We start from the raw sequence: 27,773 nt of genomic DNA on the forward strand, positions 1-27,773 counted from the left end.
AATGCATAAATCTTCGTTGAATAAGGGGCACAACTGTTTATTCAAAAATTTAAAAAAATCTAAAAACACGTTAACTCCTGTGAAGATTTAGACATTCCTACCGGGTGTTGCAACCACATAAGCTGCAAAATGCCTTTAATGATCCACTCTTACACTGTTTTCTGTCTTGTGTTCCAAAGAAAATCAGAATCAAGAAATCATCAGATTTGCCGAGTGGAAGTTCTCCACACTAGAATGAAAGTTTGAGATTACAAACTAAAAACCCCAAGCACAAAAACCTTATAATAATGTGTCCGGGGATAAAATGTGTACAAAATGTAGACCAAACGTTTAAACGTGGATGAAGGTGCGATTTGTGCACAAGTCGAGATCTCGCGATGCCATTTAAACTTCCGAGATAAAACGAGAACATCGAACAACAGAGCGATCCCCGAAAAAGCTGTCCGCAGCGCAACGGGTAGGTGGGACCGACGACCGATGAAATTAAACCGCTGCTGGGAAACTATAAAAAGTGACCGACAACGTTGCACCGGTGTGAAGGATATCTATTGGCACCGATTGTGAAGAAGCAAACGCCGTTTTGTCGTCCGGAACAAGTGTCATTAGCAACAGACGGTAACGTTCTCACCATTTCTAGCTAGCCTAGCTAGCAGTCCACTAACGTCCGCTGTCCGGGCTGGTTTACATTCAGATTAGCGTTCCAAAGGCAAACTGATTCTGTGGGGAATGTCTGGTACTTCAAACACTTAGCACCCTGTTTTCTATCCAACAGTCGACATCTGCACAAAACAGCTCGTTTGTAACTGTTCTTTCTTGTGCGGGGTATTCTCTCGACAATTCAACGATAAGTCAGGGACAATGCTAGTCGTCTTGCAAGCTACAAATAACGTAACGTTGACGCTAACCTAACTCATTTGAAAGACGATGCCAACGAAATTTTACCGATCCATCAAGTTGGCCGCTCATTTTAGATTTATTGTATTCCCGTTTGAAACTAACTCCTGGTTAGCCGTGAATAGTCCTCAAGCAGTCGTCTTAATAGTCACACGTGTACCCAGACGGTGGCATTAAAGTAATGTAAAGAATGATTTCTTATTGAAAGTTGTGACATGACTGATAACTACCCACAGCCACATAAACCCAATCGTTTGCGTCACGAGATCAGTATGACACAGCGATACAACTTGATTGCTAGGTTGCGCTGTTCATAGAAATTTATATGATCAGATTTACATTTTGGATGTAGAAGATTTTTGAGTCACTTCTTTCCCTGAGCATCAGACAGGTTTTATTCTTGTGGTGTTCTGGACATTGTCAGATGACATTCAGATGACTGTCGGGTGTCTTTGTCAGGAGATTTGATGCTCCTTGTGACACTGCAGTCTGAGATGAAGCTGATGACATCCACACAGTCTAAACCAAAGATCACTTAATGTGCTGATACATACACTACGTTCAAGTAATGTATATGAGAATGTATGTGTGTGAGACGTGCTGTAGTGCCTAATCTGATGGGGCAATAGATATTTGTACAGGGAGGGGTGGTTATTTGATCTAGTTAATTAACAGTAGGGATTGAAAATACTGTAAAAAAACGTTGATTTTACCATAATTGGCGATGATTTGCCTTGTATATATATAAGACTGGGCTATTCCTGTTCCACTTACAGTGCAGGTTGAGACAGAAGGCAGATCTAGTTTTAACATGTTTATTCGCTTGTAGCACTGTGTCAGAATGTGTTGGGTTGTGGCTTCACTTGGTTTCGTCTTAAGGACACGACAGTGTGGTATTAAGTGCACACTAGTAGGGATTACAATTGTGTGCTGTTTAGATGTTTAACTTTGGATTGCCAAGTTATTTTTTGAAGTCTAACTGTACTTTGCCAGCCGTTCTTCCAAGTGGATGTATAGATGCAGTGCAGCAGAGCGGGAATTGTGTCCCACTTCCTGATAGGCCCTCCAGTGTCGTTGTCCTCTTGGTTTTAACTGTTGTTTGGACTCATTACCCTTGGCTGAAGAAAGACTGAAACATTGGTTTTGCTCTTTTCCCCCCACAGCAGTTGCCTTGTGTATTGCCTTGGTTTGTGATGCTGAGGCAAGATATTGTATTAGAATATATTTAGTGTAGCCAAAAGGCAGTCGTTATCGGACTTCCTTGTAATTTGAAAGGTATTTTTGGCTTTGATTCTGACATTACTCTTAAAAAAGGATATGTAAAACAAATACTCTATTGTGTATTATAATTTATTTTGCTTTCATACTGGTTTAGTTGGGTATATGGATTTATGAAGCAAACACTAGCACTATGCATTTTTAGTAGAAATCCTCAGCATTTAACCTTTCTGATGACCCCCTACTTTGTGTATTCTGTCAGTGCTGGCAACAGCCTTAATGTGTCGTCAATATCTGGATGTCAAAGCCCTCGCTAGGCTTAGCAGTGTGTTGTCCAGACCTGTGTGTTCTTCCAGGGATAGGTCATTGGCCCAGCAGGGCAACTTGGCCTGTGCACTGTGTATTTGTCAGGGCCTGTGTGTGATTTTCTTTTCCTCTAAGGTAAACACAGCTGCAGGACTGGGTGGTAGTGGCCTTGCCAACCCATCAGGGTGCTGTCATTGGTGACCAACAAACAAAACTCCCTCCTCCCCTCTCCCTCTGTCTCGCCTTCTATCTCTCATTCCCTGTCTGCTTCTCATTGTTCTGAAATGCACACCTCCCATTTGTCTACTTCTGCAGCTCTAGCCTTTACTCCTGTCTTTCCCTTTGCTCCTCCTTCCATAGTTCTGCCCTCCCTCTCATCTTCTTCCTCCACCATAGGCACTTAAAGGCAGATGCTTGGGGCGCCTCCATAGCTGAATGGTTACAGCACATACCACATGGTCTCAATGTCTCCAGTTTGAATCCAGTTGGTGACCTTTGTTGCTAGTCATACCCCCCCTCTCCCCCATTTCTTGTCTGCCTCCACTGTCACCCAAAAAAAAGGTATAAAATACAAAAAAAAATCTTTAAAAAAAAGGGCAGATGCTTTGGTTTGTTTTTTTGTGGGGGGGGGGGTAAACAATAGAGATATTCCTGAGAATAGAAAGGTGTCGCTGCCTGTTTGTATGGGCCTAGGCCATGTCTGTCAGCCATTTTAAGGACTTAAACTTTGCCTCTGGCTCAGATGTGCTATCGATTGACATATTATTATGAACCACACTGACTGTTTGTGAGATTCTATGGTGGAAGGTTGTAGGTCTGAGGGTGAAGGCCTCACTGACTTCCCTGCTCCCTCTGTTCTACTGAAGTCTTTGAAACACACAAGTATGCCTACCAGGTATGCCTTTTGTCACTTGGGTGTCTTTTAGGGGATTGCAAAAGTTTTATCAAATAGTTGATGTAAATGTAACTTGTGAGGTTAAGCAAACAATCTCCAATAACAGAAATAGGTCAGAAGTTCCAAATCAAAAGCTGTGCTTAAGAAATTGGGGCGAATAAAGTTTTTTTTTTTTGTGTGATTTTTTTTTCGCCCTTTTTCTCCCCAGTTGTACCCAGCCAATTACCCCATTCTTCTGAGCTGTCCGAGTTGTTGCTCCACCCCCTCTGCTGTTCTGGGGAGGGCTGCAGACTACCACATGCCTCCTCCGATACATTTGGAGTCTCCAGCCGCTTCTTTCCACCTGACAGTGAGGAGTTTCACCAGGGGGACGTAGCGCATGGAAGGATCACGCTATTTCCCCCAGTTCCCCCTCCCCCCTGAACAGGCACCCTGACCGACCAGAGGAGGCGCTAGTGCAGCGACCAGGATACACACCCATATCCAGCTTCCCACCCGCAGACACGGCCAATTGTGTCTGTAGGGACGCCTGACCAAGCTGGAGGTAACACAGGGATTTTAACTGGCGATCCCCATGTTGGTAGGCAATGGAATAGACTGCTGCACTACCCGGACGCCCCTTGAATAAAGTTTATTTAATCACAGAAAGGTGAATCAGTTCATCTGGACACATTTATTGAGGGAAACTTTTCATCACTCATCTAAGTGACCTCTTCAGTCTCAACTGACTGCAGGTATTCCCACCCTTATAAACAATACGGTGGCATAATGTCCGTAAATCAGTTTCAGAGTTTATTTAAAGCCTTTAAACAAGGAAAAGGCACCATGCCTTTTGGAAAGTTCTTACTTTCCTCAACTGGACAGAAAGAAGAATCTTTTGGGGGCTGCCTGTCTGCTTTTAAGTGTGAGAAGGCTGTGACTTAAGCTGTAACATTTTACTTTTTGTTTGTTCAGTTATGGGTGGAATATTGTTGGTTGAATATGTCCTTGGAATAGCAGAATGTGTGTATCTGTGCTGGGGGGGTGGGGTTGCATTACAGTACAGTACAGTACAGAGTATGTTTGACTCGGGAGAGCCCGAGAAGTTTGACTATTACAAAGTGACAATGAACTTTGGTCCTGTGTGGGTGTTACAGGCCCCAAGAGTCATTGTTCCTCCCAGGCTGGAAGAATGGTTGGAAGGAAGGATCCAAGTAGCACTTCTTTCTTTCCTTAGAGATACCAGGGGCAGATATTTATCTCTTCTTCCTTTACCCATTTTCCTTCTCATTTGTTCCTCTTTCACACTCTATCTCTTTGCACTGAGCTCTCTCAGCTGAGCAGGAATGCCTTAGTGCTTACCTCATTTCCTCCCTTCTTGACTGAAGTGAGGGAGGAAAGAGAGGAGATTGGGGGGCGGGCAGCTGAGACTATACTGGCTTTGTTGGGATTGGAAACTTTTCCTTTTCTTCTCCCTGCTTTGCCTCTCTTTGTGCCTTCAACAACAGCTCCCCTGTTAACACTGCTCAGTGAACACTGGTTGCTTTTCTTTTTTTACTTTTGTTTCAATCCTTAGTCATTAGTGGGGCTATGCTCAAAAGACTGAGCATGACCATTTATAAATGTTTGAATTGCTTACCTGAACCTTCCAAAAAGAGTAGCAGTATAAAGCTGCATATCTGTTACTGATTTATAGCCTTGCCCTTTACTCTTTTGTTATGAGAGTGATATTTTTGTCAGTCAGCTTCCTCGATATGAAATTCCTCAGTGATAATCTATTCTGACTGGGTTTTTATTACATGAAATTGATTTACATCAATGTCAAATCTCTCACCAAAACAATCTGTTACTAAAGACAGTTTGCAGCTTGCTCCACGTTTGGGTGAAGAGACTTTCACCTTACAACAGACATTTGCCATTCAGCTTGCATGCCAGGAGGTGTGTGTGTGTGTGTGTGTGTGTTTTGGGGGGGGGGGGGCAGCACTGGAAGCCTTACTAATGCAGTCACTGTCCCCATCCACACAAGAGGTCCAGGAATGTGCATAGAGACAGCATTACACAGGAGACAGGCAGGCCAGGAATGCAGGTAGAATGGACTCTGATAAACTGCACTCGCTCAGCTCAACTTGGACGTTGCATGTTTTACCATTCACTTTTTTTTTTGCCTGCCTGTCATTCATTACGCTATCTATTTAACTCCTTGTTTTCATGTCCATATGTCTGTGTGCCTAGTTTTGTTTTGTCTTTGTGTGTTTTTATCTCCTCATCTGTCGGCCTGCTCATCTGATTGCATTTGTTCTATTTCTGTGTGTGTGTATGTATGTATGTATGTATGTATGTATGTATGTATGTATGTATGTATGTGTATATATATATATATATATATATATATATATATATATATATGTAACATGTCCCTGTGCTAGATAGACTTTCGAGTTTTACATTAAGCCTCTGCATAGTTGCCATGTCTGCCAGTTGCTGAAACAGACCTCACAGCATGCCACTCTGACTGTGGGTGGTTCTCTTCTGCTTTGCGCACACACACAACCCAACTTGCTGCTTGTAAACGCATAGCCCTCTAGTGTGTCCCCAACAGCTAAGTTTAGATGTAGAGTACTATCCCGGGTCTAATTATCAACTGACTAGAATGATAGGTATTCCCTTCTACTGCTGAGTCACCTGGGGTGGTCCGTTTTGTTTGAAAAAGGAACGGTGCTGGTTTACCTGTCTTGGCCAAGGCCAAGACCAGGGTTAGAGATGAGGTAAGGTGCTCTTTATGATGTCCCTTTTAGTTTTCAGTCAGTCTGATCGGGCTTATGTTTAACCTGACTGTCAACAAAACAGGAAAACCACTCAGTGGGCACTTAAAGGTCCTCTAGTTGTGTGTGGGGGGGGTGGGTGTGGTTAAGAGGACTCGGGGAAGTTTGGCTGCCCAAATTTGTTTTATCTCTCAAGTGCCCTTATATAAGTGTCAAGAAAATATGTTTAGTAAAATAACATAAAGACTTGTGATGAAATGTGCATATGAGCTATGTGTGGCTGTGTGTCAGCCCTCACTTTGAAGCATATTTGCAAAGGGAGAAATATTTGCCTTGAATCTTGAATTGGTGATTTTCAAAGCATTGTAGGCAAGGTCTAAAGTTAACACTTGCCAAATGCGGGTAAATTTAGTCTTTGGCAAGCAACTTATGGAGGCCACCCACCACTCTTGCTGGTAGAAAAAAATGAATTTCCTACACACGCTGGAGAAGGCTGCTGGTTTGCTGTCACTTCAGTCTGCTAGATCTGCCGTGCTGTGTGTTGTGTATAGTCCGTATGTCTCCTATATTCATAATTCTGCAGTGGCACAATTATGAGCGCCGCTGCTAAACTTTCACATGATCATCAATATCAGTGGGCTACTAATGATTATAACTCGCACTCTGTGTAAGCACGATATCACCCTACATTATCTTGGAGTGTTTTGAGTCATCGACTAGTACATCAAATCCCAGAATCCTCCCTTCTCCTCATTCTTCAAAGGATATCTATGTGAAAGGTACTGTTATAAGAGCAGCATAGCTCCTTTAAAGAATACGGCAGTGCGTAATGTGTGTCTGTAGCAAGTGTGGGGTTGAGCGAATGTGAGAGTGCAAGCGGCAGAAAACTAATGGTTGTAGTTGGTCCCCAGTGGATTTCTTGAGCAAGTTTTGTGTTTAAGCTTTTTGGTGGTTTATTTATTATCTGCTTTAGCTTTTCCAACTTTATTTATTAACTGCTGTAGCATTTCCAATTTTTTTGTATACAGATGTGATAATAATGGTCCAACATGATGTGAAATTGCATGTCTTTTTATTGGAAAAACATAAAATTTTCTTGGGAGGACCCCCAACTCCCCCATCAAATATGAGCTCCTAAGTCTTCCACAAACCTAGGGAAAATGCTGAAATTTTAAACAATTCCGCCGCACGTGAATACAGGCCTGCATCACGTGCTCGTGGACATATGGTGCGCACAATAGCACTGCTGTTGCAAAAAATTCTAGGGGAAACAATGCGTAGTATGTAATTGCATCAGTCGTCGATATGTGCGTGTTTTTGTTACAGTATTTGAGATATTTGTTGTCATCTGCCCTGGGCTACATGTATATGTATATTATGTTGTTGCACACACCAATCAGCCACAACATTAAAACCACCTACCTAATATTGTGTAAGTCCCCCTTGTGCTGCCAAAACAGCTCTGATCCATCGAGTTATGGACTCCACAAGACCTCCGAAGTTGTCCTCTGGTGTCTGGCACCAAGACGTTAGCAGCAGATCCTTTAAGTCCTGTAAGTTGCGAGGTTGGGCCTCCATAGATCGGCGATGTTTTTCCAGCACATCACACAGATGCTCAGTCGGATTGAGATCTGGGGAATTTGGAGGCCAAGGCAACACCTTGAATTAACTCTTTGTCATGTTCCTGAAATCATTCTTGCGCAATGTGTGCAGTGTGACAGGGTGCATTATCCTGCTGAAAGACACCACCTGCATCAGGGAATACCATTGCTATGAAGGGGTGTACTTGGTCTGCAACAATGTTTAGGTAGGCGGTGCACGTCAAAGTAACATCCACATGAATGCCAGGAGGCAAGATTTACCAGCAGAACATTGAGCATCACACTCCCTCCGCTAGCTTACTGTCTTCCCATAGTGCATCCTGGTGACCCTGGTGACATCTCTTACCTATGTAAACGACACACATGTACCTGGCCATCCACATGATGTAAAAGAAAATGTGATTCATCAGACCAGACCATCTTCTTCCACTGCTCACCGCCCAGTTCTGATGCTCACTTTCCCATTGTAGGTGCTTTCAGCGGTGGTTGCTTTGTACAGTTAAAAATAGCACCCCCAGTCACTTGCAGTTACTGATGGATTCCATTTGTTTGGGATGGATACAATGTTATGTTTGTGATGTTTCAGTCTTGTGTCAAACCAATCAGTATTACAAATCCAAAGTATAATCTTAATATTTTTGTTACGCTTGTAATTCCAAGTTCTTTTGTTATTTTGTCTTGCAGTAATAAAGGACTTCAAAGCGTGTGTATTGGCATATTGGATTCCCAAAAAAGCATTGCATAACCAGGGGAATGTAGGACTTGCGACAGGGAGCATGAGGGGGAGGGCACATCCCTTATTTCTCCACAAAGAAGGTGGCAACCCTAGGACAGACGGGTACATACAGACTTACATTTCAGTTAAGATAGGTAGCCGATGGTCATGAGTAACGTAAGCCGATGGTCATGAGTAACGTAAGCTTATGTTGAGTCTCGTAGTGCTAACTTGAATGCGATAGCAAACGTGAACAAGTTCACTTGTTGATCCATAATTAAGCCAGCTGACTAGCAAAAGAAATTGATAGGCTACAACATTATTTATTGTTGCTTTGCTGCATTTTTTAAGATAAAATTGTAACGTTCTCGTTTAATCAAACATATGCTTAAAGATACTTAAGTTTTGTGTTATTCTAAACTTTGACACCAAGATTTTTATTTTTACTGCAAATGTACACTACCGTTCAAAAGTTTGGGATCACCCAAACAATTTCGTGTTTTCCATGAAAAGTCACACTTATTCACCACCATATGTTGTGAAATGAATAGAAAATAGAGTCAAGACATTGACAAGGTTAGAAATAATGATTTGTATTTGAAATAAGATTTTTTTACATCAAACTTTGCTTTCGTCAAAGAATCCTCCATTTGCAGCAATTACAGCATTGCAGACCTTTGGCATTCTAGCTGTTAATTTGTTGAGGTAATCTGGAGAAATTGCACCCCACGCTTCCAGAAGCAGCTCCCACAAGTTGGATTGGTTGGATGGGCACTTCTTTGAGCAGATTGAGTTTCTGGAGCATCACATTTGTGGGGTCAATTAAACGCTCAAAATGGCCAGAAAAAGAGAACTTTCATCTGAAACTCGACAGTCTATTCTTGTTCTTAGAAATGAAGGCTATTCCATGCGAGAAATTGCTAAGAAATTGAAGATTTCCTACACCGGTGTGTACTACTCCCTTCAGAGGACAGCACAAACAGGCTCTAACAGGTACTATTTAATGAAGACGCCAGTTGGGGACCTGTGAGGCGTCTGTTTCTCAAACTAGAGACTCTAATGTACTTATCTTCTTGCTCAGTTGTGCAACGCGGCCTCCCACTTCTTTTTCTACTCTGGTTAGAGCCTGTTTGTGCTGTCCTCTGAAGGGAGTAGTACACACCGGTGTAGGAAATCTTCAATTTCTTAGCAATTTCTCGCATGGAATAGCCTTCATTTCTAAGAACAAGAATAGACTGTCGAGTTTCAGATGAAAGTTCTCTTTTTCTGGCCATTTTGAGCGTTTAATTGACCCCACAAATGTGATGCTCCAGAAACTCAATCTGCTCAAAGAAGTGCCCATCCAACCAATCCAACTTGTGGGAGCTGCTTCTGGAAGCGTGGGGTGCAATTTCTCCAGATTACCTCAACAAATTAACAGCTAGAATGCCAAAGGTCTGCAATGCTGTAATTGCTGCAAATGGAGGATTCTTTGACGAAAGCAAAGTTTGATGTAAAAAAAATCTTATTTCAAATACAAATCATTATTTCTAACCTTGTCAATGTCTTGACTCTATTTTCTATTCATTTCACAACATATGGTGGTGAATAAGTGTGACTTTTCATGGAAAACACAAAATTGTTTGGGTGATCCCAAACTTTTGAACGGTAGTGTATATCAGTTCCATATATATCTGTCATCAGTCCCTTCATTACTAATAATCAGTATCGGTACTGGCCCTGAAAAAAATAACATATCAGTCGACCCCTAGTTGAAACAGTTGATTTAATATTTCTGCATACAGTTAGTGTTACTACTATTATTACGGCACACTACTATAATATGGGTTAAGAATGGCATATGAGACCAAGATGTTTTGACTGGTAAAACAATCTTTCTGGCCAGCAACTTTTTTTCCCCCATCTACCAGCCACCTGGGTAGGTAAGTCAAAAAGTTAATTTTGGACCCTAAATGTAAGATTACTATAGTTAGCTTTAAAAAAAAAGAAGAAAAAAAAGCCTTTGTTAAATGCTAAGCCTTAGGTCAATGTTTTATTCTCTTGAACTTTACCTTTTTAATGATGTTACTCAAAGGGAAATTTCACAGATGGTTTTTTTGTATGTGTAGTCGGTACTGATGAGTAATAAAGTCGATTGAAGCAATAAAGTTCTCACTGTGTACTATATTGACAGAGAAGTCGGTGTTCCCTTGCTCACAGTCTTTCCCACAGTGCTTACATGTACCAGAATGCATTGCGTGTAAGCCTCTGTATCGTCATCCATAAACTCCTCTGTACTGTGGGATGTCATTTCCACCACTGAAAACGTAGCTTAGCCGAGAGAATGAGGATGTGTTTTTTTTTTATACATTTATAACAGTGTGTTTAGAGTATCAGGAATCTCTGCTAGGCTGTAATTTTTCTGGCTGCCAAATGACTTCACAACACACCAATTGGTGGCCAGAAAAAAAACTTTCACCTCTGCCCCAGAGAGTCAGAAATGATTGGGGAAAAACTGCAGATGTTTTTCATGTGATATCCCTGTTGCAGATACAGAAAAGGTTGAAAATGATTTACATTTGTTAATAGATGCCTCATGAATCTTGTGAATGTCAAACCAGACTAGCAATATATTTTACTAATCGATATACACTACCGTTCAAAAGTTTGGGATCACCCAAACAATTTTGTGTTTTCCATGAAAAGTCACACTTATTCACCACCATATGTTGTGAAATGAATAGAAAATAGAGTCAAGACATTGACAAGGTTAGAAATAATGATTTGTATTTGAAATAAGATTTTTTTTACATCAAACTTTGCTTTCGTCAAAGAATCCTCCATTTGCAGCAATTACAGCATTGCAGACCTTTGGCATTCTAGCTGTTAATTTGTTGAGGTAATCTGGAGAAATTGCACCCCACGCTTCCAGAAGCAGCTCCCACAAGTTGGATTGGTTGGATGGGCACTTCTTTGAGCAGATTGAGTTTCTGGAGCATCACATTTGTGGGGTCAATTAAACGCTCAAAATGGCCAGAAAAAGAGAACTTTCATCTGAAACTCGACAGTCTATTCTTGTTCTTAGAAATGAAGGCTATTCCATGCGAGAAATTGCTAAGAAATTGAAGATTTCCTACACCGGTGTGTACTACTCCCTTCAGAGGACAGCACAAACAGGCTCTAACCAGAGTAGAAAAAGAAGTGGGAGGCCGCGTTGCACAACTGAGCAAGAAGATAAGTACATTAGAGTCTCTAGTTTGAGAAACAGACGCCTCACAGGTCCCCAACTGGCATCTTCATTAAATAGTACCTGTTAGAGCCTGTTTGTGCTGTCCTCTGAAGGGAGTAGTACACACCGGTGTAGGAAATCTTCCATTTCTTAGCAATTTCTCGCATGGAATAGCCTTCATTTCTAAGAACAAGAATAGACTGTCGAGTTTCAGATGAAAGTTCTCTTTTTCTGGCCATTTTGAGCGTTTAATTGACCCCACAAATGTGATGCTCCAGAAACTCAATCTGCTCAAAGAAGTGCCCATCCAACCAATCCAACTTGTGGGAGCTGCTTCTGGAAGTGTGGGGTGCAATTTCTCCAGATTACCTCAACAAATTAACAGCTAGAATGCCAAAGGTCTGCAATGCTGTAATTGCTGCAAATGGAGGATTCTTTGACGAAAGCAAAGTTTGATGTAAAAAAATCTTATTTCAAATACAAATCATTATTTCTAACCTTGTCAATGTCTTGACTCTTTTCTATTCATTTCACAACATATGGTGGTGAATAAGTGTGACTTTTCATGGAAAACACGAAATTGTTTGGGTGATCCCAAACTTTTGAACGGTAGTGTAGCTCTCAGCCATTAATGAAAGTAAACTGTTGGGCCTGGTTTACATTGCAGAAAGCATTGTCTTATGACTGTAGGTTATTGCCAACATTTGTAGTTAATAACCATAACATCTCAAACCCCTACGTTCTAGTTTCATGGATGTAATGCCTTCATTTCATGGAAAAAGTGTGTAAGCTAGCTGAAAGTGATTGCAGGGTGGTTAGAGGTTTAGATTATGAATTAAACTGTGACATCATTAGGCCTTTTCACACTAGGAGGTACCCAACCTCCCGCCATTCTTCTCTACAAGGAATTTTTTTGCAAATGTTGAATCTTTTGTTACTCTACTAATAAAATTTAGACTCCATCCATTAATTTTTAGATATCTTCCATAGAAACAATGGCAAACTCATAACCTTCTTGGCATGAAGTATTTATCCCACCCACTATTACCAACTGTATTTTTTTAGAATATTTTTCTGTCAAATCCTAATTGAACCCATACTTTTTTGTAAAAGTTACTTGACTGTATTAGTGTTTTCTCTTGTTAGATAGTTTAACTGAATTTGTGCCTATACGAAATGTAATGGACATGATCAAACACATCGAAATGCAACGCACACGCATATTTTTCTAAAATATGTTAAGCGGTTATGATAACATGAGTAGAAGCAAAACACAGTTGTAATTGTTACTTTTGATTTTTTTTTTACATATTAAAATGAACACATGGCGACATTGCTTTTGCTAATTGAGATGCCTTTTACCTGCCATTTTGAAATCCAACTCAAACCTTTGAATGAAGTCAAGTCAAATTTATTGATGGAGTATGTTTAAAAACAACCCATGTTGACCAAAGTGCTGTACAGACCAGAGCAGGTAGCTAAAACACAAATACAAGAAACACCAACATAGTCAACAAGGCACATAGCATGTAGGCATGAGTAAGCAACACATGGGCATAGACACAAGCCAGAAATCACCCACATCAGGAGGATTCAAATGCTAGAGAATAAAAGTGGGTTTTGAGCTGGGACATAAGAGTCAATGGAGGGGGCAGATCTGATAGGGAGGGGAATGTTGTTCCACAGTATAGGGGCTGCAGTTGCAAAGGCGCGGTCACCCCAGAGCTTAAGTTTAGATCGCGGGACAGCCAGGAGAGTCCCAAGTCAGCCGACCAGAGGGACCTGGAGGTGGAATAGAGGGTTAAAAGGTGTGTGATATTGGAAGGGGCCAGCCCATTTAAGGCTGACTGACTGGTTAGCACAGTCGCCCGTGGTGCAGGCAACCCAGGTTCACATCCCAGCTGCCCCCAAATTTGCAACATTGGTGTCAGAAGTGGGATGGTGAAAACCGTGAGGCCATCGTTGGCGTATGAGCCCAGACGAATGAGTGAGCTGATATGCTGAAGCATGGGGATGCGCTTCGCGAAGGAGGGTGGTAGTGTAAACAAACAGGAGAACCTTAAAATCAATTCTGAACTGCACAGGCAATCAGTGGAGGGAAGCCAGTATAGGGGTAAATATGGTCTCTTTTTGGTACTTTTCAGGAGCCTGACTGCAGCATTCTGGACCAGTTGTAGGCGGAACAGGGGCAATTGACTAATCCCAATGTACATGGAGTTGTAGTAGTCCAAGTGGTAGGATATCGAAGTATGGATGACTTTCTCATGATCTTTAAGAGAGAAACGGCTTGATTTTGGCAATAGTATGAAGCTTGAAAAAACTGGCTTTCACTACTGCATTAAAGTGCTTGTCAGACTTGAAAGCAGAATCAAATATCACACCAAGGTTTTTGACATGAAATGAATGAAATCTACATAGCTATTAAATTTCACTCCCCTGGTGCCATGCCCTTTTCTTCATCTAAAAATAGAAATAATAAATTAAATATTTTATCTCTACCACAGACCTGGAAAATGTAATCCGTGTTTTCCTTTCTTCTCAACTTGACTATTATAACCCTGCCATCAGTCGTAAAAGTCTCTCCTGGTTACAGCTAGTTCAGAATACAGCAGCTAGGCTCTTAACAGACCACATCACCCCTTATTTTAGCCTCCTTGCACTGGCTTCCTGTAGAATTAAGAATTGATTTTACTTATCACCTATAAAGCAAGCAACTGTCTAACCCCAGCCTGTATTTATGAACTTTTAAACCCTTACAGCCTGGTGTGTACCTTACAGTTGGTTTTCCTTGAGCTTCTTCGACTCTTACATTTCAAAGGGTGATTGGGCATTTGCAGTGAGGCCCCTAAGCTTTTGCATGACCTGCCACAATTCATAGAATTAGCCAAATCTTTTGCATCCTTTAAATCACTTTTTAAAAACATTTTTATTTACTGTGCTTTTATGGCACAGTTTTAATTTTTATTTACTATTCTTTTACTGGTATACCTTTGTTTTATGAGATTCTGTAAAGCACTTTGTATTTTGTCTTTATACATGCGCAATAATCCAGGCCAGTTAATGATCCAGGTAATGAACTGATTCACCTTTCTGTCACTTTGTATTTTGTTTGTAGAAATACTTATATAAATAGGTATTATTGTTATGTATAGGGATGTCCCGATATGAGAGATCTGTATCAGAGACAATCATGGCTTTTATTGATCAATATTGGCTATATTGAATGTGATCAATTTCAGATCCTTTGTTTGTTTCACCTCATTACGCTATGTCAGCTGACATATAGATGTTGTAAATGCCGTTTTGCACTCCATCTAGGTGTTGTAAACTGGTACTATCCTCAACTTGCAGCAGCGAGGCACATGTTTTAAAAAGTCACCAAAAACAAATGTCTGCAGTGTGGAACTATTTTAAACTGGAAAATTAAAGCAGACCAACGGCGTCTTTAAATGTCTGCAATGCCAATTGTTTCTTAAGGTGTTTGTTACCAAACCACTTTAAACACAATAAATGTGAAAGGACACTTAAAAAGAAATAATTGGAAGGAATGCGGTCGTCTCTTTGGTCAATGTTTTTATATTTGTAAGAGCTGTTGTACTTAATATTATTTTCAAAGTTTATAAGTTTTTTTTTTTAGTAAACGAAAAGCATTAAAGAACAGCTGTGATGCTATTTTTTTTCTTTATCTAAATTGGGTAGGTTTTGCTAACTTTAATATTGTCAGTGCACTGTGCAGTTGTATTAAAAATGAAAATATAAATACAGATCGGGATCAGTATCGTCAGATACTCTATTAAGTGGCTCAGATATGTTTGGGGGCAAAAAAAAAAACTTAATCGGAACATCCCTAATTTTTTTGTTGTTGTTGGTGTTTGGTGTATTGTTGATGTTGTTGTTAAGGTGACACAATTAAGCACAAAGAACATCAGTGTATCTCAGTATTCCTGGGCCATGTAATGCATTACTCAAAAGAGGGAAATCCGTTATTACAATCACTGCACGGTATTTTTGAGAAATGCAATACTCGGCCTCAAAACAGTTAAATACATTAACGTGCTTTGTATTCATTTGTGTCACCTTCATGGAACATGATAGTGAAATGCAATAGCTATGTAGATTTCACTCAAAGGTTAGAGCTGCATTACAAAATGGCTCAGAAACCATGTCTCAGTTCAGAAAAACAATAACGCATTTCATGTTTATAAGAATTCAATGTAAAACACCTGTGTTGCTTTTAAATCTGTTCATTGCATAACAGGTAAGGCTTAAAGTGTGTCTAGAGGTAGGGTTTTGAAGACACAGTCAACACATCATTCTTGAAGGCACCAGCAGGATAACTATGTACACTGCTCCAAAAATAAAGGGAACACATAAGCAATGCAATGTAGCTCCAAGTCAATCACACTTTTGAGATATCAACCTGTCCAGTTAGGAAGCAACACTGATTTGTGACTCAATTTCACCTGTTGGTAAATTGTCTAATTTCCACCAGGTGGAAATTAGACAATTTGCAAGACAACCCCTATAAAAGGAATGGATTTGCAGGTGGTGGCCACAGACCATTTGCCTGTCCTCATCTTTTCTGGCCGATCTTTGGTTAGTTTTTCATTTTGCTAGTGCCCTCACCACTAGAGGTGGCATGAGGCGGTATCTGCAACCTACAGAAGTTGCTCAGGTAGTGCAGCTCATCCAGGATGGCACATCAATGCGTGCTGTGGCAAGAAGATTTGATGTGTCTCCCAGCACAGTGTCCAGAGCATGGAGGAGGTACCAGGAGACAGGCCAGTACACCAGGAGACGTGGAGGGGGCCGCAGGAGGACAACAACCCCGCTGCAGGACCGCTATCTGGTCCTTTGTGCAAGGAGGAACAGGAGGAGCACTGCCGGAGCCCTACAAAACGACCTTCAACAGGCCACTAATGTGCAGGTTTCTGCTCAAACAGTGAGAAACAGAATGCATGAGGATGGTATGAGGGCCCGACGTCCACAATTGGGGCCTGTGCTCACAGCCCAACACCGTGCAGCCCGATTGACCTTTGCCAGAGAACATCTTGGTTGGCAGATTCGCCATTGGCGCCCTGTGCTCTTCACAGATGAGAGCAGGTTCACACTGAACACATGTGACAGACGTGAGAGAGTCTGGAGACGCTGTGGAGAACGTTCTGCTGCCTGCAACATCCTCCAGCATGACCAGTTTGGCGGTGGGTCAGTGATGGTCTGGGGAGGCATATCCTTGGAGGGCCGCACAGACCTCTACGTGCTAGCCAGAGGTACCGTGACTGCCATTAGGTACCGGGATGAGATCCTCAGACCCATTGTCAGACCATATGCTGGTGCAGTGGGCCCTGGGTTCCTGCTCATGCATGACAATGCTCGTCCTCATGTGGCCAGAGTGTGTCAGCAGTTCCTGTATGTCGAGGGCATTGATGCTATGGACTGGCCTGCACGTTCCCCAGACCTGAATCCAATCGAGCACCTCTGGGACATCATGTCTCGTACCATCCGCCAATGCGATGTCGCACCACAGACTGTCCAGGAGTTGACCGATGCCCTGATCCAGGTCTGGGAGGAGATCCCTCAGGAGACCATCCGTCGTCTCATCAGGAGCATGCCCAGACGTTGTAGGGAGTGCATACAGGCACGTGGAGGCCACACACACTACTGAGCCTCATTTTGAATCGTCTTGAAGAATTTCCACAGAAGTTGGATCAGCCTATGTTCTCATTTTCCACTTTGATTTTGAGTATGATTCTGAATCCAGACCTTAATGGGCTAATGATTTTGATTTCCATTGATCATTCTTAGGTTATTTTGCTCTAAACACATTCCTCTGTCTAATGAATAAAGATTTTCAGCTGAAATATTTCATTCATCAAGGTCTATATTGTGTTTTTAGGTGTTCCCTTTATTTCTTTGAGCAGTATATATAGTAAAGCTGAAACAAAGAAGAGAGTCAATTGGAACTCAACCGAATGCAAGGAATAGATACAAATATTCTGAAGGGTACAGTGAAATTTTTCTGTTTCGGTAATGCCCGAAAGCTGTTTTGAAAAATTGTATATGATATATATGATCCCCTCCCCCACCACAATCGATTTTACTTTTTCATTGAGGCAGATTTTAAACACACTTGATATGCAGTGAAATCTTGCCTGTCCCTGCTGCAGGAAATGTCCTTTTCTCTAAGAGTTCCCTGCACTCTAGTTCTGAGTGTTCCTGTTTGAGTTTAGTGAGAATTGTGCTCTCCCAGCCAGGCTAGCAGGTCAGCTGAGGTCAGCCCTGGAACTGTTCTGCTTTGGAACGCTGCATGAACCCCGTCCCTAAGGAATGGCAAGCCCACATAGAAGCTCTGGCATTTCTACTGGCTCTCATCTTTCTCTATCTCCACCTTCAAAATGTCTCCCTTGACCCTTGCATTTCTCTCTGTCAGACATGCGTGCGTGCACGCGCGCGCGCACACGCACACGCACACACACACACACACACACACACACACACACAGCCACTCTCTCCTTTTATCTTTTATCACTGAATCAGGTTTTGAATGCCTGAGCACCAGCGCAAATAAGGACTAATTTTCCAAGGCTTTTTTTCTTTGTTGGTTGATGATGGAGACAAATTAGTATAGTGTTTTTTTTTTTAGGGGTTTTATGCTCTCCTGTGATCAAGAGTTTTACGACACCACTATTTTGTTTTCCACTACACAAATATTTTCTGCTCTAAACCTTCTCATGTGGTTTTCACTAAGCGGTTTTGGACAGTTGTTTAGAACAGCTAATGACTTCACCTCAACAAGGCTGCTGTGTCTGGTGCTAGTTAAACAAGCCACTTGTTGACATTTTCCTGTATGTGCAAAACATGAAGAGTACAAATTATTGTGAGAGACAGCATACGTGTCAACATGAGCACCATGAGTGTGGAAAAAAAAGAGGTGGTGAGTTACGCACATTATGTGTGTGCAAGTGTGTTTTCTTTCTTTTGTGCTGGTATGTGAGAACAGGAGTCAAAAAGTGAGTGTGTCTCTTTGTATAAGGGTTAATGTTTGCATCCTGCCCATGCGCCATGTGCTGTTTTTTTTCCCTGTGCCTCTGTGTTTCTGTATTTGTTTAAATGGCAGATGGTTGTTATAGTCAGAAGCCAGGCTTAATTATTTTTTGCTGGGTCTGTGTCACACAGTATTTTCAATATCATGCTTTCCTTTGTTTATACGAGGCTATTAGATTAAGATGGCTACAGCAACAAACAGCACCAGAGAATGGATTGGTCAAGCTAGTAGAGTACATTACATTTTTGTTTTTCAGTTGTATTCCTTCAGCACTTTTTTTCTTCCTCTAATGTTTTAGATCATTGGAAACATATTCATATATTTTGCTTTCATTGTTGTAGTATCTCAATTGTGTACAGCAATCTCAACCATTGTTTCCTTTCAGTCATCATTCATTTTGTAACATCGGACCCCCCCCCCCCCCAAAAAAAACCCTGTAAAATGCCAACAGTGTGGGGTCTCTGATCAAAATATGCCTCACACATCTACAGGTTATTCTCTAGGAAGCCACTGATTCATAGTCTTCCCCTGTGTGCAACCCACATCTCTTTTTGGATAACTGTATATGGATAAGGCATGTGCAACCTAAGCATAGAACTTTCCTGTATCTGTTTGACATCAGCGTGCAGCTCCAGCTGCTTGTTAGTAACCTGCTACATGACACACTGTCAGTAATCTTTCCTCTATCCATATTGTGTGAGAGGGCCTCAGTTATGTTCAGTTAATGAGAGCAGTTCCTCTGCATAGCTCTTTCTCTCCCGATAGTCTTGTACCTCCTCAATGTGCTTCTTCCTTTGCAGCTGACATGCAGGAGGTGAAGGGGGTAGAGAATGATATTGGACTGCACCAGTGTGGAGAGATGCCAAATCTCAGAGTAGGATTCCCTTCTCTGAGAGCCAACAAACTGGTGGAAAACTTTTGTCCCTGCACGGGGGAACCTAGCTAGCCATCTTTCACACTCCTCTTCTTCCCTCTTTGTCCATGCTTGTCTCTATCCTTCTACATGTATGCCCACTTCTCTCCCCTGTTCTGCATATTTCTCCCTCTTTAATTTCCTCTTTCTTCACTCTAGTTCTGCCTCTTAAATCAAAGCATTTTATTTCATTCTCAGCTGTGGCATTGTGTGTGTGTGTGTGTGTGTGTGTGTGTGTGTGTGTGTGTGTGTGTGTGTGTGTGTGTGTGTGTGTGTGTGTGTGTGTGTGTGTGTGTGTGTGTGTGTGTGTGCATAAATCCTTGGCATAAATGAGAATGGCTTTTACTACTGATAACAGATGAGCTGACATAGGTATTTTATTTTGTGATAGAGACTTAACCAATGTCTTGGGATGCAGCACCTGGCCTGGTCTGCCCTTTTCCAGGCTGCTCAAATACAGACTCACACACAGACAGGACTAACTGCTTTTTAGCGATAAGCCCAAGTGGTCACTCCACTGCTGAGAGATAGATGCAGTGGTAGCCTTGTAAAACATATGAAGGTAAGGAGTAACTGCCCACTCTGCACTGTTCTTTTCATGGTTTGATAAATAGCGTTAGCCTTGTCACTCTGTTTAATGCACATTGTTACCCTATATCTAACACTATAGTAATATCTAACACTGCAGTAAGATGGAACATTGTGACACCTGGTATGGGCTGTCTCATGGGATTGACCCCTATTGAAGTCCCAAAGTTTTTTCAAGGCTCAGTATGTGTAGTCGTTCTCAAGGTCAGCCTTGTCCACCACATCAAAATGTTCAGTTTTCAACTGTGGCACAGCAAAAAAGGAGGGGTTCTGTGTACATGTACACAAGTGATTAGAGCCCATCTTGACTTGACTTAATGACTAATAGAAGCATGTGTTTCAGAAAACCAAAAAGAACTGTGGAAATGTTTCTGAAGGGAAGGAGTGAGGATTGAGTCAGTGGTTGGTTTGCAACTGCACCAGACTGAGGTTTGGATGTTCTTGATGTTTATTGTAGGATGCTGCTTTTGATATTTTGGCAGAGCAGTACAGATTGACAGATATACAGTGGCGCTGGTTGTATGCAAATATACTAGGGGTGGAATGGTTCATAAAATTCATGGTTTTGTTCATGTTACAGTTTTGGGGTCATGGTTTTTGATTCAGTTTGGTACGGGAGGGGGGGCATTGCCAGTTTGAACATGCTTTTCATTTATTTGGCAAAAAAGCAACTGTTTGCTTAACAAAATTCTGGCTAAGAATATAAGGAACACTTCTTCATTGTCAAATCTTAATTAAAAGAATAGGTTCTAATTAGTGCGAACAAAAAATGCGGCTTTATTTTTATTTAAAAATTGCCGCATTAAAGACTAAGGCAATCAACATAAAGTGCAGCATAGAGCTACATAGCTCATGTTGGACAATTCTTTGACAATTCCTATGCATGTCTGGTCATAAAGTTCAGGAATTACTGTGTTGCTTAAGCGTCGGCAAGGGGATATCATAGCACGGCTCAAGTACTTTAATCATATACTGAAATCCTGTATCCTCCAAGACTGCATAGGACTGCATATCTTGCGCTATTGCTTTAGTTATGGATTTGGCCTTGTCTGAATCTACATGGAGAGGCTGTTTAAATGCTGCAGGGAGAAGAGTTGCTCTTTCCTACCTGACTCTCTTCTCCTTGCATTGTCAACGGATACAATGGGGTGATGTCTTTGTAAATGCTTCATCATATTGGAATTACCGCTAGCATAAGACACACGTTTTGCACAGTGCTTGCAGTCTCCTTTTTATCCACCACTTTTTTTTTTCTTCCTGTCGTTGTAATCAAAGGTAATACTAAATCCATAATGTTACCCTACAGCAGACTGAAACGATACTGGTGGATCCTCTAACTGTACTTTGTCTTGTCCACTTGCCATTTCCAAGACTGACTGACAGCTGCACTTGATACTTCATTCGTGCCAACTGAGAAGTTTCACTGCGTTATTGACGTGAGGCTCCCCCCCCATAACTGTATTTTAAGGTTTTTTTTTGGTTTTTTTGGGACATACCTTTTTGACTGAAATCTGTGATGCTATTCCCCAATTCTAGTGTAACAGTAAATACTGGTGGAAACATTAGACTAGCTCGTCAATAAAAAAAAAGCACACAGTAGGCCTCATAGCCTATTTCAAATGAATCGAACAATACATACATGCTAGGAACCATGACTAGATAACCAAACAGTTAGGATTTCCTTTACTTGAACCATTCCATCCCTAAAGTATACAAATGCTCATGAGGAGGTCTGGGTTTCTCTGTGTGCATTTAACAATATAGTATGCATGTACTCAAGAGTGGAAGAACGTCTGCTTTAGAAACCTCTAACCCATAGCTGGCTGCTTATATGGTTTTGGGGTGGGTATGTGGCTACCTTAGAACTATTTAGCTTGTGTGTCCACAATGTGTTGCTAGTGTGTAACCAAGGGCGCATGCATACACACAAGTGTACATACGCACGTGCACATGCACATGGGTGGGCTAAGGGGTAGTGGGTGGTAGCCAGTTAGCTGGACCTCTGTGGCCACACTCTACAAGATAACACATTTTCCCTAGGTTTCTTTCTCTCTCTCTCTCTCTCTCTCTCTCTCTCTCTCTCTCTCTCTCTCTCTCTCTCTCTCTCTCTCTCTCTCTCTCTCTCTCTCTCTCTCTCTCTCTCCCTCTGTCTCTGTGTCTGTCTAGCTGTCTGGCTATCTATCTATCTGTCTCGCTATCAGGGGGTTGCTAGGCAGTTGCTGTAGTATTTGGTGTTATTGCTAGGGAGTTGCTTGGCGGTTGCTATGGTGCTCAGGCTGGTTGTTAGGTCCTCTGGCTATGGTGCTCTGGCTGTCTGTCTGTCTGTCTCTCTCTAAAGGTCTTTACACATCGAGGGCATTTTCTTTCGTGCAATTAATTCACACCTCAGTATATTTTTTCGAACTGTTGGTTTGTCATGAGTACTTTTCACACAGAGCATGACTATGATGTGACAAAAAAGCGAGGTTTTTTTTGTTGCAATGAGGTCGATTTTTCTGAGCTTTCGCCCCGCGAATAAAGGCATCAACCAATAGTTTTTTTTTGGCAATGAGGTCGATTTTTCTGAGCTTTCGCCCCGCGAATAAAGGCATCAACCAATCACTGTGGAACGGACATCACGTCACAACTCCTAATGACAATAGCGGACCTGTTGATTGTTTGTGTTTCTCATCACCCTGTACTATATGACAAATTACACAAAACTATAAAGATAATGAATTTAAGGACAACGTGTGGAGCAGCATCCCCAAACAACTAAGCTATCAGCATAGTGAGTAGCTTATGTAGTTTACTTTTGGATGTAGTAGAGATGGTAGCAAGGCAACCTTCCTTGCCGAGAGCCAAGAAATCTTTTTCCAACATAAAAATATACATAAAATCCTTTTTCAGTCTTTTTTCTTAAACAAAATAAATATCTTAATAGAAAAATAAGTGCTGCATTGAAAATCACGCATGTAACTTAAGATGGTTGACTGCAAATGTTAAGTGTTTAAAAGGATTATGTCAATAAATAAAACAAGTAGACAACAAAATCTTAATTCTGGTCAGCAGTATGTCAAACCCCTTGTACAGACGGTTTGAAACGTATGTTGTAGCTGACAATGTAAAGAAAAAAATTAATAGACAAAAGAAAAATCTCAACTGTGGACAGTATTTTCTGTACAAGTTTTAAACAGGCAAAGCCATTATCCTACAAGTTATGGGCAAGAAAGACAAGTCTATCCACTGTCTCAGGTTTGAAAGCTACCCTGTGACAGGTCGCAGTGTTCCCTCCTGTCTTAAAAATCCTATCAGAGGGGGAGCTGGTGGCAGGGATACACAAGTAATGGTCAGAACATAAACACTTGCCAAACTGCGGAACTTTTCACAAATCTCTGATAAGCTTCTTGAATCCCTCATTTTTGACAGTGCCAATGGGAAGCACATCTTGCAGTGTAATATGCAACTGTATTTATGACGTCTTTGTCTTTTCTTTTTGTTGTAAGGCATGGTGCTGGAAAATGTATATATGATAGTTTGCTGCTGGGTAGTCACATTTATGTGCCTGGTGCTTGTCGAGGGTCCACTAACAACACTCGTTTGGGACTGTAATTTCTTACTTTATGTGTGTTCTAATGGGTAATGTTATTTCAAATGATGAAACAGGTTTGTGGTGTTGCCCGTCTTAGGTGGTATCTTCGGCACAGTTTGCGGTGCAGACTCCTCTGTTTTTTTTTTTTGTCGGCTTGTAAATAGCCAAAATATCTACAAACTACTCAAGTTGAGTGACCTTTCTTGATGATGATTGCTTTATGCTGGTCACGGCCACTGCGTTTTCTTCAGTGTCGCTCATTTCGCTTACCGGTATTTTACTTGGTCCGCTCGAATTATAAGCCTGTCTGTAAGCATATCTCTATTCCTGCGACATTATTATTTCTTTTATATCAAGATAATTATCATTATTATTTTATTGCCCAGCCCTAGCTGTCATTATGAATATTTTTAATGTAAAGTATTCACAGGCGAGTATTAAGCATTTTCGTGTCGTATTCGTCACATCCCTGGTGTGTGAAGGCCTTAGCTGTCTGTCTATCTGTTTGTTCTGTCTCTGTCCGTTTCTGTTCCTCTGTCTGTGTTTCTCTCTGTGTCTGTCTATCTCAGACAGCATGACTCAGCACTGAGGGACCCCCTCCCCACTTTGTGCTTCACCATGGCAATGTGGCAGTTGGAATTCAAACGGTCTGACAGTTAATTTTTGAAAATTTCTGTCAATGCATTTTCTATGGGAATGTACCCTCCAAACAAATGCTCATATCCAGTGCTTAATTTGTAAATGAGGAGGTCCCAGAGCACTAAGAGGGTGCTTTTCCAGCAGGTTAGGGGTGAGGAAAAAAAGTCACGGAATGCATTTTAAAAATGCACAAAACAGTGCTTTTCATGATGCGGAAATAGCTATGTAATAGTCACGTGCTTTTAGACCAATAATTTTATTGTTGCTTTTATTGAATAGATGGGCCTAGCCTAATCTGACATGACAATGAGGCAGTAGACACATGCACAGTAGCAAAGTTCGCCAAGTTAATGCGTAGCTAAAGAAACTTTCAAGTGTTTAGACAAAAAACATTAAACAATTTGCCAGCATACAATGCATAAAGGTTATGGCGCTTGAATTACGCAATTTGACCTGATACATTGATCACCATCACAAAACTATAAGGCTTAATTAACAACACTGCGGAACATTTTTAAAAAGTACCTTTTATTTATTTGTCCAAAACAGCCCACAAACCATCAATGGAGTCTTCAGCCTCCTCCTTCCTGCTTCTTACATTACTCTTAGTGTCCTGTGCAGTTCTATGTCCTTTAGTAATCCATAACCTCACATATGGAATGGGGTTGAACAGGCTGAGCGGTGGTCCAACAAGGCAAAGGAAGAGTAGCATGGAGATGGTGGCTGTACGAAGAGATGACCTGTTGGCGGTGCAGAGTAGGTTCATCTGGGAAAACCCCTCTCACACTCTGCACTTGAGATGGGGACAGTGTTGACTGCTGCCAAGAGGTCTTTCAGTCCATCTGGGACACATTTCCCACCATTGTCCCTATGTTCTCTATATGCCCGAATGACATTCTGCGCGCCATCGATTCTAAACTGCTGACAGAGTCTTTCAACTTCATCTTCCCCAAACAGTGCCCCAGGGTTGTCCAACCAATATTGTGGGTAGAGTACTTTTAAATCATCAATTAACTCGTTGTATCCTGTTTGGTATTTCCCTTGTGTTAGCATATGTTTCTCCAGATTCCTTGCCAGGCTTCCGAAAAACGCCCTCTGGTCGAAGGTTCTATTGCTCGTTCGCCCTGTATGTAGGGGTACACCTTGAAAAAAGTTCTTTGATTGCCCTCTGACTCAGTTGGCTATGATGGCCTGGACGCTCTTGACAGTGCCTCAAACACCCTGACCTCCCAGCAGATGACTTTATGTGCCATTATGATTGTGCAGTCTCGTTTTTGGAGCACAAGAGATGGTTCCGAAAGTTCTTGTAATGCATCATACATGAATCCTAAATTGTTTACAAAAGCATAAGATGACAGGCGTTTGGTTAGGCCACTGTAGCTTTCACGGGAAGCGTTGTCTCATGAGTTATCCTTCGCTGCTTGCGTAAAATGTTTGTAGAGGGCAGGATAATTTCTCTATACAGCTTCGACAGTTCTAAAACTGGATGCTACCCATCTGTTGTCCAGGACCTGGCCAATTTTGCACAACTGAATGCCTAAACTGTCGGCACATTCTTTGAGCTCCATTGTTTTTGTTGGATGTGCTGTACACTGCATACAGTTTATCCATGAGGATTTTGAAATGATTAATAGCCTCCATCTCTGTCATCACATCACCAACTGCGAGTTCAAGCTGATGTGCAGAGCAGTATCATATCATGAGGTTTGGGAAAAGGGTTTGACGTCTGACTGCCACTCTGCTCTTGCGCTCAAGCATGACAGGCGCACCATCACGTGTAAGTCCGATTAGCGTTTTTGAGAGAAATGCCTCGTTTAAATTAGCATCCCTCAAAGAATCCAATAATTTGTGGACAATGCCTTCAGCGCTTAAGTCATCTAACTCAACAAGATCAATAAATATGTTCTCAGGCATTGTCATTTCCAGCAACTGAAGCCTCGGATACACAATTAATGAGGTATTTTTATTTAAGCCCATTGCCTCATCCAGTATCAGTCCGATTTTTGGTTCACAATCAACTATCCTCTCAAGAATTTTTATTTTCATTTTGGCTGAAATGTGCTGTTGTATGTGGGAACACGCTACGTTAGAGTGGAGAATCCTCCCCATGTCAACACCATTCAGTTCTTGACAGTCTATTTCATGCTCAAAGCCGTAAGCTGGTGTATGGTGCTTGGCCTCCTTGTAAGTTGTACGAAACACCCTTGCAGTTGTTTGCACTTGGTGGGACTGGCTATTGATGACTGTATTTGTGAATGTGCCCTCCTTTGCTTTGTCCAGAATATTTAATGTGTGCCTTAGTCTTTCCATGCTCGTATATCTTTTTCCTTAAAGCCCTTTGTTGTTTTTTGGGATTCGTGACAGAGGATGTAACTGAGTAAGAGACCCATTCTTTAGCCAGTTTCATGCCAGCAGTTTTTTCTGACCCAACTTTTTTTTTTTTTACAAATCTCACAGCCCAAACTACCTGTCTTGCTCATTGTAAGCAGGGCTCTACACTAACTTTTTGCATTGGTTTTACTGGTGCGCCTAACTTTTTTTTTAGGTGCACCAGCACAAAATTTAGGTGCACCCACATTTTTCATTGCATCGCCTTTAACACCAAAAGGTCTCCTTTTTATTGCTCTTCTGTCATATAATGTGAATGATTTTTTAAAACAATAAGGTGTAGAAAAAGCTTGTCTTTATTTTAAACACAATATATAAAGAATATATATATATATATATATATGAAGCATATATAAAGAAAAATAAAGTGTTTAAAGTGCTACACTGAGCTTAAATTGAACATTTCAAACATTTAAACATTTCCAAATAAAAGTGTTTGTGCTTTTAATGAAAAAACTTTCAATGGCTCTACCTCTCTTCATTTTCACTCGTTTTGTCGCGTAGACCAGCGTTTCTCAGAGCTCTCCTGGAGGAGCAGTTGTCCTGCATGGTTTAGATCTCTCCCTGCTCCAACACAGCTGATTTAAATGATCAGTGTTGTTATAAGGCAGCTTCGGGAGCTCATAATGAGTTGATCATGTGAATCGGCTGTGTTGGAGCAGGGAGAGATCTAAAACATGCAGGACAAGTGCTCCTCCAGGAGAGCTTTGAGAAACGCCGGCGTAGACCTACAGGCTATTATTCTCCCGTTCAAGTTCTCTGGCGCTCAGCCTGCTCAGGTCGCTTGCATTTTTTTGAACTGACACTACTTAAAGCAGTGAAAAGGACCACAGCCAATCAGAGGCAAGGACCCACCCGAGCTCTGTCTCTTATTGGTTTAGACCACGATACCGTCAGGAGAACACAGAGAGATGCTGCGCTTGCGAAAGAGATTTCAGTGTTCCCCCGAGCAGCATCGGGTGCACCAGTGCGACCTATCATTTTTTTCAGTCGCACTCTTAAAAATTTTGGTCGCATGTGCAACCAAATTGGTTGCACTCTCGAGCCCTGG

General features: G+C 41.5%; 1 protein-coding gene across 1 annotated transcript in view; it reads left to right on the forward strand.

Moving 5' to 3' along the window:
• Positions 1 to 439: 439 nt before the first annotated feature.
• The window catches only part of LOC130117525 (E3 ubiquitin-protein ligase RNF19A-like), a 93,872-nt gene continuing 66,538 nt past the window's right edge, over positions 440 to 27,773 (forward strand). The window contains exon 1 of the mRNA XM_056285618.1: positions 440 to 615. The gene's annotated coding sequence lies outside the window, so the exon portion shown is untranslated. The remainder of the gene's footprint in view (positions 616 to 27,773) is intronic.

This window comes from Lampris incognitus, chromosome 9 (assembly GCF_029633865.1).
Source record: "Lampris incognitus isolate fLamInc1 chromosome 9, fLamInc1.hap2, whole genome shotgun sequence".
NCBI lineage: Eukaryota > Metazoa > Chordata > Actinopteri > Lampriformes > Lampridae > Lampris > Lampris incognitus.